This window comes from Mustela putorius, unplaced genomic scaffold (genome assembly GCF_011764305.1).
Source record: "Mustela putorius furo isolate JIRA1106 unplaced genomic scaffold, ASM1176430v1.1 tig00000081_pilon_pilon_pilon, whole genome shotgun sequence".
Classification (NCBI taxonomy): Eukaryota; Metazoa; Chordata; class Mammalia; order Carnivora; family Mustelidae; genus Mustela; species Mustela putorius.
The window spans coordinates 2,830,421-2,846,021 of NW_025421272.1; positions in this window are offsets into that span (position 1 = coordinate 2,830,421).

A 15,601-nucleotide genomic window follows, 5' to 3' on the forward strand; every position below is an offset into this window, starting at 1 on the left:
CTGGATGGATACCTGAGAGACTCAGGAAAAAAGTCTGCATGGAAACAAAATAGGAAGTTGTCAGCTTATTGATGGTACTGAAAGCCTGTCTCTGCCATTTATACCTTCTGCTGTAGGTTAGTCATATTGATTGTCCAGAGCCACATTCAACTAACAGATCTCTCTATTCAGATTTGGCAACTCTTCCTCCTTCATGTCACTGGATGCCTAAGTTTTCTCTTACACAAATAATCCTTCACATTTGCATGACAAAGAAACACAAGTGGCTCTTAACTCAATACTGAGAACATGGGTATCTTTTAACATGAACAAGTGGATATAGGATAGAATAGGTGGTTATCTAGATGTTAAGCGAGAACTGTTTTCTACCTGAACTCACATCATCCACACATAGCATAATACTGAGCTTCTTTGTGAATGGGGATGAGAAAGGACTTAGCCAACTTGCTGGGGTCTTCTTCAACACCTGGATAGAGTAGCTTTCAGTCATCCTCTCCTCCATCTACCTGGGTGACCTTTCCCCTCTTTCATACCCACCAAACCCTGTCAGTTCTTTCAGCTTCATACTTAAGATTATGTAGATTTCTATTGTGGTATAAATGCACGTAACATTGCATCTACCCTCTTGATGAATTTCCAAGTGTAAGGCACACTATTGTCAATTCTATTCATCTGGTCTGGCACCAGGTCTCTAGATTCTTCCATCTGGCATGACTCAATATCCAGCAGTATGGAAGAGCAACACCACATTTCTTCTTCCCTAAACTCCTGGAAGCCACCCCCTGCTCTCTGCTTCCATAACTCTGACAAGTTTAGAGCCCTCTTATAAATGTAATCAAATGGGAAGGGATTTTGGTAGGTGGCTTCTTTCACTTACAGTCCTGTCCTCGATGACATTCATGTGTCCACAGTGACAGGTATGGTTCCTCTTCTAAAAGCTAAAGAAGATTGCATTGTATGGATATACCAATTTTTCCTGGGAATTCATCTGTCACTGAACACTGGGCTACTTTTTGCACCTGGGGGATTCTGGATAATTCTGCAAAGAAGATGCGATTATAGATGTATCTTTAATATAATAATTTAAATTTCTTTGGTTGTTTCCCCGGACATGAGAGTACTTGGTGTATTGGAGTTCCTTTTGCAACTGTTTGAGGACACTCAAAACACTTTCCCAGGGTAGTTGGCACCATTCTATATTCCACTAGTAGCAAATTAAGTCTCAAATTTCCTGCATCCTTCCAACATGGGTTTTGGGTTGGAATTTATAGTTTGGGTCCTAACTACCCTAATAGATGAAGTCTTTTGGATTTACATTGCCCTCACAGTGTGTTATGCTGAGCATCTTTTCACAGGTCTGTTGGCCAGTGATTTGTTTCCTTTGCAGCAAAGTCTATTTAGATCTTTTCCCTGATTCTCTAACTTAGTTAAATGTTGTTCCTTTTTTTGTTCCTTTTGTAAATGAACTTTTCTGATATAAGGATTGCAAATATTGTGTCCAATATATAGGTTGTCTTTACATTCTGTTTGTTGTTTCAGAAGGGAATGCTTTTTCTAACCTGTAGTCTTGTCAAGGATCATTATGTCATCATGGTTGCATTTTATTTGGGGGTCTCTATTTTGCTCCAACATGTTCCTGCTTATTTCTATGCCAGAAGTGCCTAGTGTGTTTAATGAAGTGATCTAATGTATTGGAAAGTCTGCATCAATGGAGCTACCACCTGATTCTTCATACTCAAGACTGTTTTAGCTATTGGTGTTCCTTTGTGGTTCCATATATATTTTAGAAATTTTTCTGTTTCTATAAAATCACATTGTGTTGCATTGAATATGTACACCATTTATTCTAGGAACTGGAGGTTCACCTTACTTTATTAGTGTCCAAAGGCCTCTAGCAGTGTCTGGGAGGTGTGTGTGTGAGCCCAGGAACTTCTTACATATATAAATGGTTCTATCAGGAGCATCACAATCAATGCCAGAGAAATAATCAGGGGAGCAGGGATGGTATCTAGTTCATCATTGGCTTCCAGTATTGTGCTATCCAGGAAGGAATCTGTCTACAATCCATTTTACAGTTACTCATTACCTAAATGAATTATACTAATATCATAAAAGAAAAGAAAACCTCCACTTCCTCACTCACACTAGCCACATGCCAAGTGTCCTGTAACTGCTGGAATTTCAGATTCTGACATTTCAAAGGGGAGAGCTGTAAAGGGCATGTAGAGGTTACATGGAAGTGATTCCTATAGCATCTTGGTCACATTAGAAGGACTGAAACTCTGATCCCTATCTCCTTGAAGGTCTCTGACTCCAACAGCCCAGTGAACATCTGACAACATACCAGAAAGGTTAGGCATATGCTGAAAGGCCCACAGCCATCTCAAGTAAAGTGGGAGGAATGGGTGAGCCAGTCTCTCTAGTAATAGGATTTCTCCTGTTTTAGTTACTGTATATTTGCATGTGGTGATCATACAGGACCCCAACAGTGAGGAGGACTTCTCTTCAGGTAAGGAATGGCACAAAGGAAGGGGACAGTGGGCCATGGCTCTGGGGAACTTGGGGTTGCCCCTGCTGCTCTAGAGGATGAAGATGGTGGATAAGAAATCAGAAAAGAAAGGGACACATTCGTGACAGGTCTGATTTGTTCATTTCAGATTTTCTGACTGAAGAGAACAACAATGGTGTTCATGGGCCCTTCACGTATGCTGCATTTGAAATTACCATTCCTTGGTTGGCTATTTTAATGATCATTCTCATAAAATCGATACTTCCTTCCCTTTGCTGCTGCCCACTGTCAAACCTTGGTTTCACTGGTTGTTGGCACTGTGGAATTGTGCATGAAAGATTCTGGAACTTTCTTGACATTGGCCTACAATGGACATGACTTGGGGGCCACAGCAACCCACTCCTGTGGAAGAGAAATGGACACAAAGTTCTAGTGTGAGCCAGGAGGTGAAAGACAAACTCTCTCCCTTATAACAGCCAGGACTTGTACCAAGCATTCCTGGTTCTGTCATATTTGTTGCACCTTCAAGAGGGCGCCTAGAGCTGGAGAAGGTAAAGCATACTTCCTATGGGTTCACTACATAGGCTTCTGTCGACCTTCACATCCCACCCAAGTCTGACCTGTGCTTCCAGGGGAAAAAGTCCCACATGCAGCTGTCCTGGGGAACTTCTGTGGTGATCCCGGATTCTAGATGACTGTGTAAAGGTGTTAATGGGCCTCCTTCACACACCTGTTGTCACATCCCTGTTGACACTCTCTTGGAAGCAGGGCCAGGGAGTCACTGCTCCTTTCATAACCCACCTCTCCAGCACACAGCACTGGCCATGCTCCCCACACCCCAGTCATGCTGATCATGTGAACTTTACTCAGGCATTCCCAGGGCCCTACGTGACACCCCCCCCCATTACTTTTCCTGCAAAGCTCAGCAGGAGCAACAGCAAGCACCCTGTGTTTTAGTGGCCACACCACTGGGCATTTTTCAGGGATACACTTAAAATTTTAGGGAAATTTCCACATTACTGTCCCTTCATTTTCATTAATCTTCTATAACACTTCCGGGAACAGATGACATTGTTTCACAATGTTGTTTCTAAGCTCACACTGTCTGAGGGGCCTCAGAAAGGGAGGCTGGGCTTGGGTGCCCTGAGTTGGCTGTTTCCTACCTGGAAGACTGTGGTCATGCTCAAGTATGCTCTTCCTTTCAGCTTTCAAGAGGTTTCCCTTCAGTGGACTGGAGAAACAAACAAACAAACAAACAACAACAAAAAGACAAGGGAAGCAATCTAACAATCAGAAGAAGAGGACTTGGGAATGGGGTGGGTTTGGAAGAAAAAGGGGCAGGCAAGCATCCATACATGTTCTTTATCACGACTTACTTGTTGGTACCTCAGGAAACCTGAGGTGCTACCCTAGTGTTTTTGCACCAAGAGGAGATGAGAGGAAGTTCATAGTTCCTGCAGGCACTGGGATGCCCTGAGAACATCCCCTGAGGAACCTGAACCTGATTTGTAAAACTCTTTGTGGTGGTTGGGCTTTGTTATCTAGCAGCTCCTCAACTTGGAGAAAGGGCACTGGACCCCAGGAAGTATATGCAATGTGCTCTTTAGAAAAGAGCTTTGAGGGCTGTTGATCCCCTCACTCTGTAGGACCCACCCCTGTGCTCCCAAACTGCAAGCCAGCAGATTACTTCCAAGAACATCACTATTTGAGATGAAATATTGGTAGGATGACCTAATCTCCTACTTCTGGCATCTGGGAAATGAGTGAACAAGACAATCCCCTGGGCTCATGTGAGCAGGAGAACTCACCACACTGAGCACTACATCCCTGCTATCAAGTAGGTCCCATCATCAAGCTCAGACACATATGACTGCCACTCCCTTGGAACCTACCCAACTTCTCAAGTCCCCTGAGCCTCCAAGAAGCCTTGTGGGTCACCTCATGCCACCATTTCCCCATGCAAGCTTGATATTCTGTCAATCATCCTCCATATGTCACAAGACGATCAGGGAAAGGCCACCCTATCTGCTCCTCACTTGCTCATGCCCTGCCCACAGTGTGTGGACTGTGCAATATCACTTCCCATGGGAGTCAGGAGCACATAGCCTCTGACACACCACCTGCAATACTCATGTGTTCCTTTACAGAGAAGGGCATGTTGAGGACTCTCAGAGAGGCCGGGGAAGAGACAGTCAAGCAGGAGGAAGACCCAGCAGTCACAGGGGAGGATACTCGTGGAAGGGTCCCAAGTGACACTGGTAGTGTAGTCCTCATTCAGCCCCAGGGGGCCCATGGGAAACTTAATATTCTTCATGCTACACATTGGTCCTACAAGAAAATCCCCATCTCAAGACCTCAGAAGGCACTTCCAACAATAACCCACAGGCCTTAGGTAAGAGCTTCCCCAGACCACATGCCACTTGCTATCTCATACAACTCCACCCTCTGTCACCTACAGATACACAGCATGACAGTCTGCCAAAACCCAGATACACCAGATTCTGCAGAGGTCCTCAGAGAAAGGTAGCCAGGAGGGCCTTGGCACTCCATCTGCACTTTGATATTGGCCCAGAGGAAGAGTCATCCTGAAAAGGATCCACACTGAAAAAAGGAGAAAAAATATACATGGAGGAACTGTTCTATGCATTTGACCTTTGCAGACCCCCCAAACAGACAACTACTGCATCCAACCAGAAGACATAACTGGGACCCCTGGGGGTCCTTTGAATCAGCCACCACACCCATAGGTGGGTGTCCAGTCACTGTTGATAACTGGCATTATGAAGAGGAGGCAATGCTCTGGCCCTTCAATAGTCCATTGTCTTGTGAGATTGCACCCACATTGGACTGTGGGGCTAAGCGACCTTCCAGTCTTTGCCCCTATCCACTGAAGGGGCTGCTACTACTATGACTGTCTTTCCAGTTCCCAGAAAGAAAGCAAAGCATGAGAGATACAAGAAGAAGCAGGCCTTCCAGGGCCCTATAACCACCCTGGAATCTAACTGATGCACAGCAGCCACCCTAGCTGTAGTCCCTCATGGCACATTCACTGAATTGCCTGTCACTACCATGCACAAGAACGTAATCAGTGCTGGGCCTAACACTGACACTGGCACCATAAAACAGAACCACTTCAGCCTGTGTATTTCTGCAGCAGCAATAGGTTGAAGGAGGAGAGGCTATCCCAAATCTGAGCTCAACCTCTGGAGCACACAGACACCACAGTAGAGTAACTGGGGCTGCAAGCATTGTGTTGCAACTTGAGGAAAACTTGGGCGTGAATGACTGGGATGCTAGATATCTAGAACTTACAGAAATGTGATCACACGTTTATTTAAAAGGAAGTTAAAGCATCTAGCTTTTCTTTATACCTGAACCCTCAAACTCAAAAGGTCTCAGTTAAGTATTCTTACTTCCATGGCAATCATAGCCATTTGCATGACTTCAATCAGAATCTGTTCTCCTAGTAACAGGATATCATTGGAAACATGGGTTATTTTACCAGGACTGTGAGTGGAATGTCATCTTTCAGAGAGATATGGATAGACTCAGATAGGACCAAATGGCTTTAAGGAACTAAGGTTGGCATTATGAAACCTGGAGCCATCAAGCCCCTTGAGAATGTTGGCCTGGCACATTGCTTCCAGATTGCCAGCAGCCTCACAAGATGCATAAAGAATGTCACCTGTGGCAGGTGCAGGGACCTCAGGATATATTGGGGACCTCAGGCAGAGTAATCTTCCCAAATCTACAGGTATTTCAGGCATGTCTGTTGGAAATCACTTCCCTCGGCTTCTGACCTGGAGAGACAATTGGAAGTTCAACCTAGAGATTAATTATAAAAGTTCCAGCACGGCAGATTCAGAAGGATCAGTATGATCCATCACTGTTCTTGCTGAGCTATGTAAATAATTCAGCCAAGCGTGTTAAAACTGGACTTGTTTTTCAAATAAATCAGTCTTATTTTGGTTATCTTTAGAAATGAGTGTTCTTTTATAGACAAATGTATGTTTCCATAACCCACCTTTGCTGACATTAAATTTTAACTCTGGTTGTCTTTAACAATTTGTTGCTTACCTAAGCTAGACAACTTGAGGTCATCTTCAGAAAAATTACCACAGCAACTCATGCAATCTCCTGGCTTGTTACTCTGTGGGGATAATAACAGGACTCCATGGTGTCAGGATTAGTTGAACAACTGGAAAATAAGATTAATTACCCAACAATTGTATAATTCAGTTAGCACATGGCCAATTCTATATGGCTGGGGTGACGAAATAATTTCCTCAAAGCCTGAGCATACGCCACTCCACAGGGTTAACTATGGACCTAGGAAGATAATGGATGACCCCAATTTCTTTTGAGCTGGATTGGATGAGGTAGTTGGGGATGCCCTTGTCTCTTGACAAGTTTTCTCCCACTTACCAGTGATTTCTTATCATTAGGATATTAAGGCTGGACCTCAAACAAATAGGGTTCCTAACAGTTTTATCTCTCATAGTCATACTGATCCTAGAAGCCACCACTATTGAGATACAATTGCCAACAAAGACTTTACCTGAGCATACAACTGCCCTCCGGGTAAAAGGGACCTCAGAGTTCACTTCAGGACAGTCCCTGACTGTAATGACTTCACATCAGGTCCAGAATGTCTTAGAGACCAAAGGCAACCAATAGCTGATAAGGGGCTGACTTATTAAGTATCAGTTTATGCTTATAGATATACCCAAACTAACACTTGAAACCTGTCAAACTTTAAATCCAGCTATCTTTATGCATTGACATTACCATTAAATGTCTATGGAACATGATTCTTCAGAGGTTATTCAGTTTACCAGATTTAAGATGCCCCTATGAAAATCCAGATGACAGTTGGTTTACCAATCGCAATAGTTTCATGGAAAGGGGTAAGAAAAGCCAGGTATGGGGGGAGACAAGATGGCGGGGAAGTAGTAGGAGGCATCTTTTAAACCTGTACCCTAAAGCGAGCTGATTACCTACTAAAGAACACCGATCACCCATGAAATTAGCCTGAGATCAGAATTATACACGTCTGGATCTCTACAGGGGCAGGAGATGCCAGTGGGCAGGAAAAGTGGAGTGGGAACATTAGACTGATATCAGAAGATAAACAAAATGGGGAGGGAGCCACCAGAGGTGATCAACTGGAAATTAATACCGCGAAAATGAGAGTGCCCTGCATCTGGGGACCAGCATTAACTTAGAGACTGGTGGAAACCACTCAGAAAGAGCAAATGATTATGGGGGGGATTGTGGGAATCGGGGTGACTAGGTATAGGGGCTTAAGTCCCCAGACCCAGGACAGCCTCCCCTGGTGCTGAGCCAGAAAGAGTGCGGCGGAGAAATCAGGTCTTGGTCCCTGAGCTTCCAGCATGCCTGAGAACACGTGGGGTTGGGCTCCTGTGAAGGCCTGGGAGCCTCGCCAGAAGGCAGAATGCCCAGCCGTGCTACAGAGCCTGAGACACGTGTGCCCCTCACCCTCCCCTGAGAGAGGTGCAACAAGATCCAGCCTGGTGCTCTCAGACCTGCTCCCTGCTACCAGAGCCTGAGACACACACATGACCCACAACCTCCCCTGAGAGAGGTGTGTGCAAGCCCAGCGCTCTTAGACCCAGAAAGACCAGGCACTCCCCGCCCAGGCCAGTGGGAAAATCTCCGTGTGTGATCACTGCTTGGAACCTCTCTAGTGGCCTGGAGCTGCCCAGACAGCCGCCGCTACCATGGTTTTTGGGTAAAAGCAGAAGATCCTGCATCCCCAGGGACTGCAACTTGGAACCTGCTCTGCCAGAGGCCAAGGGGGAATTTATATGGACTCTGCAACACCCACAAGGGACCAGATTGAGGCTTCTCTATGTGAGGGAGGTCAGGGTGCAGTTTGCTTTCCTCTAAACCTACAAAAACCATCAAAAGCGGTCAAGGCAAAAGAAAAAAAAAAAGTGAACAAACATATAAAAACCTCCAGAGAACAAAAGCCTGAAAAAAACCGGTTTCCTCAGAGCCCACCCCCTTGACGGAGGCGGGAGGACTTAACTCAGGGAACATCATTGACTGAAAACCCACGTGGCAGGCCCCTCCCTCAGAAAACCAACCAAGAATGAAAAAGAAAAAACAAAACAAAACAAACAAACAAATAAAAAACAAGAGAACAACCACCACTACTTCATAGGACAGCTTTTATTTTTAACTTGTTCCCACTATTCTGGTTCATTTTTTGTAAATAGCTAATTTTTCAACCTATTTACCATCACAGTGAGATGTCCAGTACATCGAATTCCATAATAACCTTCTACCTTAACTTTTTGATACATACACATGTGTTTTTCTTTTGCATTTCTATTTTTTTAATTTTTTTTCCTAAATTTTAGTTCAGTTTAGTCTAGTTTATTCATTTTTATTTTTATTTTTAAAAATTCATATAGAGTTAAAATTCAAGGTAATCCCCTTTCCCCAATCAAATGCTACCCTTATGGATGAACTAATTTTTAATCTTCATTTATCTTAAGAAAGTTGAGTGATTTAACAAAGATATCAAAATACACCCAGGAAGAATCAAAACAACCTTCCTCGCTCACACTGAGAATTTATAACCACTCTCCCATCTTTTTCTTCTGCCAGTCTTCCCCGTGTTTTTGTGTTTCTACTCATAAATATTAATAATATACTTGGAGTTCTTTTTGACGAGGTTCTTCCTTTAATTGCATATATAAATATATATTTTTTCTTTTTCTCTTTTCATATACAGTTATCAGTCGTTTGTTTGACTGTCTTTGTTTGTATACTTCTTATATCTTACCTTGGGGCCCATTTGGGCTGAACTTTCTCTTTTATCATCATCGCTTTCTCTCTCTCTCTCTCTCTCTCTCTCTCTTTTCTTTATCTTTTCTTTTTTCTCTCATTTGGGTGGGGAACCCTGATTGCTCAGAAGCATTCTGAGCATCCAGGGTGCACCTTGACTGCACCACAGTTGATACATCCAGCTATATCCATTTAGTCATCTATCAACAAAATGACTAGGAGGAGGAATGCCCAACAGAAGAAAAATACAGAGAATGAACCTTCTGCAACAGAGCTAACAGCTATAAACATAGACAATATGTCGGAAAGAGAATTCAGGATAACAATTATCCAGGCAATAGCTAGGTTGGAGAAAGCCATGGAAGACCAAACGGAATTGATTAGGGCAGAACTGAAAGCGATCAGGGACGATGTTCACAATGTTAGGGCAGAGATGAAAGCCACCAGGGATGAGGTTCACAATGCTCTCAATTAGTTCCAATTTAATCTAAATTCTCTCAAAGTTAGGGGAACTGAGACAGAGGATAGATGCAGTGATCTGGAGGACAAACAGATAGAGAGAAAGGATCAGGAGGAAGACTGGAACAAATAGCTTAGAAGCCACAAAAACAGAATCAGGGAAATAAATGATGCCATGAAATGTTCCAACGTCAGAATTATTGGAATCCCTGAAGGGGAGGAGAAAGAAAGAAGTCTAGAAGATATAGTAGAACAAGTTCTCTATGAAAATTTTCCCAGGCTCACAAATGGAACCAGCGTTCATGTACTAGAGGCCGAACGGTCTCCACCCAAGATAATAGATTGCAAAAAAACATCAAGGCAACTTATTGAGGAATCATAATTATAGATATAATCTCTTGAAAGCCGCTAGGAAAAAAAGGCTCCTTACTTACAAAGGAAAGCCCATCCTGGGGGGAGGAGTCAAGATGGCGGAGAAGTAGCGGGCCAAGACTACTTCAGCTAGCAGGAGATCAGATAGATAGCTTATCTAAAGATTGCAAACACCTGAAAATCCATCGGCAGATCGAAGAGAAGAAGAACAGAAATTCTGGAAACAGAAAGAAGATAGACCCCGGGGGAGGGGCCGGCTTCCTGCAAGTGGCGGAGCAACCGCGCACAAAATCAGGACTTTTAAAAGTTTGTTCCGCTGAGGGACATCGCGCCAGAGGCTGCCGGGGCAAAGCCCACACGGGGTCAGCGTGGCCTCAGGTCCCGCAGGGTCACAGAAGGATCGGGGGTGTCTGACTGTCGCAGAGCTTGCGGGTATTGGAACGGGAAAGCCGGCTACAGAGATGGAGCCGACAGTAAGCTCACAGCTCGGTGTTACCTTGAACCGGTCGCAGGCTCGGTGAGCTTGGAGCGCGGCCGGAGGTCAGGCAGACGGGAGTAACTGGGCGCTGTTCTCTGAGGGTGCACTGAGGAGTGCTGCCCTGGGCTCTCGGCTCCTCCAGGCCGGAGACCAGGAGGCCGCCATTTGTATTCCCGTCCTCTGGAACTCTACGGAAAGCGCTCAGGGAACAAAAGCTCCTGAAAGCAAACCCGAGCAGATTACTCACCCCGGCCCCAGGTAAGGGCGGTGCAATTCCGCCTGGGGCAAAGACACTTGAGAATCACTACAACAGGCCCCTCCCCCAGAAGATCAAAAAGAAATCCAGCCGAGACCAAGTTCGCCTACCAAAGAGTGCGGTTTCAATACCAAGGAGAGCAGCAGAATTCTAGAGGAGGAGAAAGCAAAGCACAGAACTCATGGCTTTTACCCTGTGATTTTTTTTAGTCTTGCGGTTAATTTAATTTTTTCTTTTTCATTTTTTGTTTTTTTTTCTCGCCTTCGGGTAAAATTTTTTTTAACTGTTACCTTTTTCTCTTTTAACGATTTTTTACTAGTTTATCTAATACATATATTTATTCTTTTTTATATTTTTCATAGGTGTTTTCTTTTTTTAAAAATTCTTTCCTTTTTTTTCTTTCTTTTTTCTTTCCTTTTTTTTTCTTTTTTCTTTTTTTCTTTCTTCCTTTTTGAACCTCTTTTTATCCCCTTTCTCCCCTTCACGATTTGGGATCTCTACTAATTTGGATAAAGCATATTTTCCTGGGGTAGTTGCCACCCTTTAGTATTTTTCGTGCCCCTTCATATACTCTTCTCTGGACAAACTGACAAGACGGAAAAATTCAACACAAAAAAAAAGAACAAGAGGCAGTACCGAAGGCTAGGGACCTAATCAATACAGACATTTGGTAATATGTCAGATCTAGAGATCAGAATGACAATTCTCAAGGTTCTAGCTGGGCTCCGAAAAGGCATGGAAGATATGAGAGAAACCCTCTCGAGAGATATAAAAGCCCTTTCTGGAGAAATAAAAAAACTAAAATCTAACCAAGTTGAAATCAAAAAAGGTATTAATGAGGTGCAATCAAAAATGGAGGCTCTCACTGCTAGGATAAATGAGGCAGAAGAAAGAATTAGTGATGTAGAAGACCAAATGACAGAGAATAAAGAAGCTGAACAAAAGAGGGACAAACAGCTACTGGACCACGAAGGGAGAATTCGAGAGATAAGTGACACCATAAGATGAAACAACATTAGAATAATTGGGATTCCAGAAGAAGAAGAAAGAGAGAGGGGCACAGAAGGTATACTAGAGAGAATTATTGGGGAGAATTTCCCCAATATGGCAAAGGGAACGAGCAACAAAATTCAGGAGGTGCAGAAACGCCCCTCAAAATCAATAAGAATAGGCCCACACCCCGTCACCTAATAGTAAAATTTACAATTCTCAGTGACAAAGAGAAAATCCTGAAAGCAGCCCGGGAAAAGAAGTCTGTATCATACAATGGTAAAAATATTAGATTGGCAGCTGACTTATCCACAGAGACCTGGCAGGCCAGAAAGAGCTGGCATGATATTTTCAGAGCACTAAATGAGAAAAACATGCAGCCAAGAATACTATATCCAGCTAGGCTATCATTGAAAATAGAAGGAGAGATTAAAATCTTTCAGGACAAACAACAACTGAAAGAATTTGCAAACACCAAAGCAGCTCTACAGGAAATATTGAAAGGGGTCCTCTAAGCAAAGAGAGAGCCTACAAGTGGTAGATCAGAAAGGAACAGAGACCATATACAGTAACAGTCACCTTAGAGGCAAAACAATGGCACTAAATTCATATCTCTCAATAGTTACCATGAATGTGAATGGGCTAAATGCCCCTGTCAAAAGACACAGGGTATCAGAATGGATAAAAAACCAATACCCATCTATATGTTGCCTCCAAGAAACTCATTTTAATCCCGAAGACACCTCCAGATGTAAAGTGAGGGGGTGGAAAAGAATTTACCATGCTAATGGACATCAGAAGAAAGCAGGAGTGGCAATCCTTATATCAGATCAATTAGATTTTAAGCCAAAGACTATAATAAGAGATGAGGAAGGACACTATATCATACTCAAAGGGTCTGTCCAACAAGAAGTTTTAACAATTTTAAATATCTATGCCCCCAACGTGGGAGCAGCCAACTATATAAACCAATTAATAACAAAATCAAAGAAGCACATCAACAATAATACAATGATAGTAGGAGACTTTAACACTCCCCTCACTGAAATGGACAGATCATCCAAGCAAAAGATCAACAAGGAAATAAAGGCCTTAAACGACACACTGGACCAGATGGACATCACAGATATATTCAGAATATTTCATCCCAAAGCAACAGAATACACATTCTTCTCTAGTGCACATGGAACATTCTCCAGAATAGATCACATCCTCGGTCCTAAATCAGGACTCAACCGGTATCAAAAGATTGGGATCATTCCCTGCATATTTTCAGACCACAATGCTCTAAAGCTAGAACTCAAACACAAAAGGAAGTTTGAAAAGAACCCAAATGCATGGAGACTAAACAGCAGCCTTCTAAAGAATGAATGGGTCAACCGGGAAATTAAAGCAGAAATGAAAAAAATCATGGAAACAAATGATAATGAAAACACAATGGTTCAAAATCTGTGGGACACAACAAAGGCAGTCCTGAGAGGAACATATATAGCGGTACAGTCCTTTCTCAAGAAACAAGAAAGGTCTCAGGTACACAATCTAACCCTACACCTAAAGGAACTGGAGAAAGAAGTAGAGGGAAACCCTAAGCCAAGCAGGAGAAGAGAAATCAAAAAGATCAGAGCAGAAATCAGTGAAATAGAAACCAAAAAGACAATAGAGCAAATCAATGAAACTTGGAGGAGGTTCTTTGAAAGAATTAATAAAATTGATAAAACCCTCGCGAGACTTATCAAAGAGAAAAGAGAAAGGACCCAAATAAATAAAATCATGAATGAAAGAGGAGAGATCACAACTAACACCAAAGAAATACAAACCATTATAAGTACATACTATGAGCAACTCTATGCCAATAAATTTGACAATCTGGAAGAAATGGATGCATTCCTAGAAACATATAAACTACCACAACTGAACCAGGAAGAAATAGAAAGCCTGAACAGACCCATAACCAGTAAGGAGATTGAAACAGTCATTGAAAATCTCCAAACAAACAAAAACCCAGGGCCAGACGGCTTCCCGGGGGAATTCTACCAAACATTTAAAGAAGAACTAATTCCTATTCTCCTGAAGCTCTTCCAAAAAATAGAAATGGAAGGAAAATTTCCAAATTCATTTTATGAGGCCAGCATCACCTTGATCCCCAAACCAGACAAGGATCCCACCAATAAAGAGAACTATAGACCAATATCCTTGATGAACACAAATGCGAAAATACTCAACAAAATACTAGCCAATAGGATTCAACAGTACATTAAAAAGATTATTCACCACGACCAAGTGGGATTTATTCCAGGGCTGCAAGGTTGGTTCAACATCCGCAAATCAGTCAATGTGATACAACACATCAATAAAAGTAAGAACAAGAACCATATGATACTCTCAATAGATGCTGAAAAAGCATTTGAAAAAGTACAGCATCCCTTCCTGATCAAAACTCTTCAAAGTGTAGGGATAGAGGGCACATACCTCAATATCATCAAAGCCATTTATGAAAAACCCACCGCAAATATCATTCTCAATGGAGAAAAACTGAAAGCTTTTCTGCTAAGGTCCGGAACACGGCAGGGATGTCCATTATCACCACTGCTATTCAACATAGTACTAGAGGACCTAGCCTCCGCAATCAGACAACAAAAGGAAATTAAAGGCATCCAAATCGGCAAAGAAGAAGTCAAATTATCACTCTTCGCAAATGATATGATACTATATGTTGAAAACCCAAAAGAATCCACTCCAAAACTGCTAGAACTTGTACAGGAATTCAGTAAAGTGTCAGGATATAAAATCAATGCACAGAAATGAGTTGCATTTCTCTACACCAACAGCAAGACAGAAGAAAGAGAAATTAAGGAGTTAATCCCATTTACAATTGCACCCAAAACCATAAGATACCTAGGAATAAACCTAACCAAAGAGACACAGAATCTATACTCAGAAAACTATAAAGTACTCAGGAAAGAAATTGAGGAAGACACAAAGAAATGGAAAAATGTTCCATGCTCCTGGATTGGAAGAATAAATATTGTGAAAATGTCTATGCTACCTAAAGCAATCTACACATTTAATGCAATTCCTATCAAAGTACCATCCATCTTTTTCAAAGAAATGGAACAAATAATTCTAAAATTTATATGGAACCAGAAAAGACCTCGAATAGCTAAAGGGATATTGAAAAAGAAAGCCAACGTTGGTGGCATCACAATTCCGGACTTCAAGCTCTATTACAAAGCTGTCATCATCAAGACAGCATGGTACTGTCACAAAAACAGACCCATAGATCAATGGAACAGAATAGAGAGCCCAGAAGTAGACCCTCAACTCTATAGTCAACTAATCTTCGACAAAGCAGGAAAGAATGTCCAATGGAAAAAAGACAGCCTCTTCAATAAATGGTGCTGGGAAAATTGGACAGCCACATGCAGAAAAATGAAATTGGACCATTTCCTTACACCACACACGAAAATAGACTCAAAATGGATGAAGGACCTCAATGTGCGAAAGGAATCCATCAAAATCCTTGAGGAGAACACAGGCAGCAACCTCTTCGACCTCAGCCGCAGCAACATCTTCCTAGGAACAACGAAAAAGGCAAGGGAAGCAAGGGCAAAAATGAACTATTGGGATTTCATCAAGATCAAAAGCTTTTGCACAGCAAAGGAAACAGTTAACAAAATCAAAAGACAACTGACAGAATGGGAGAAGATATTTGCAAACGACA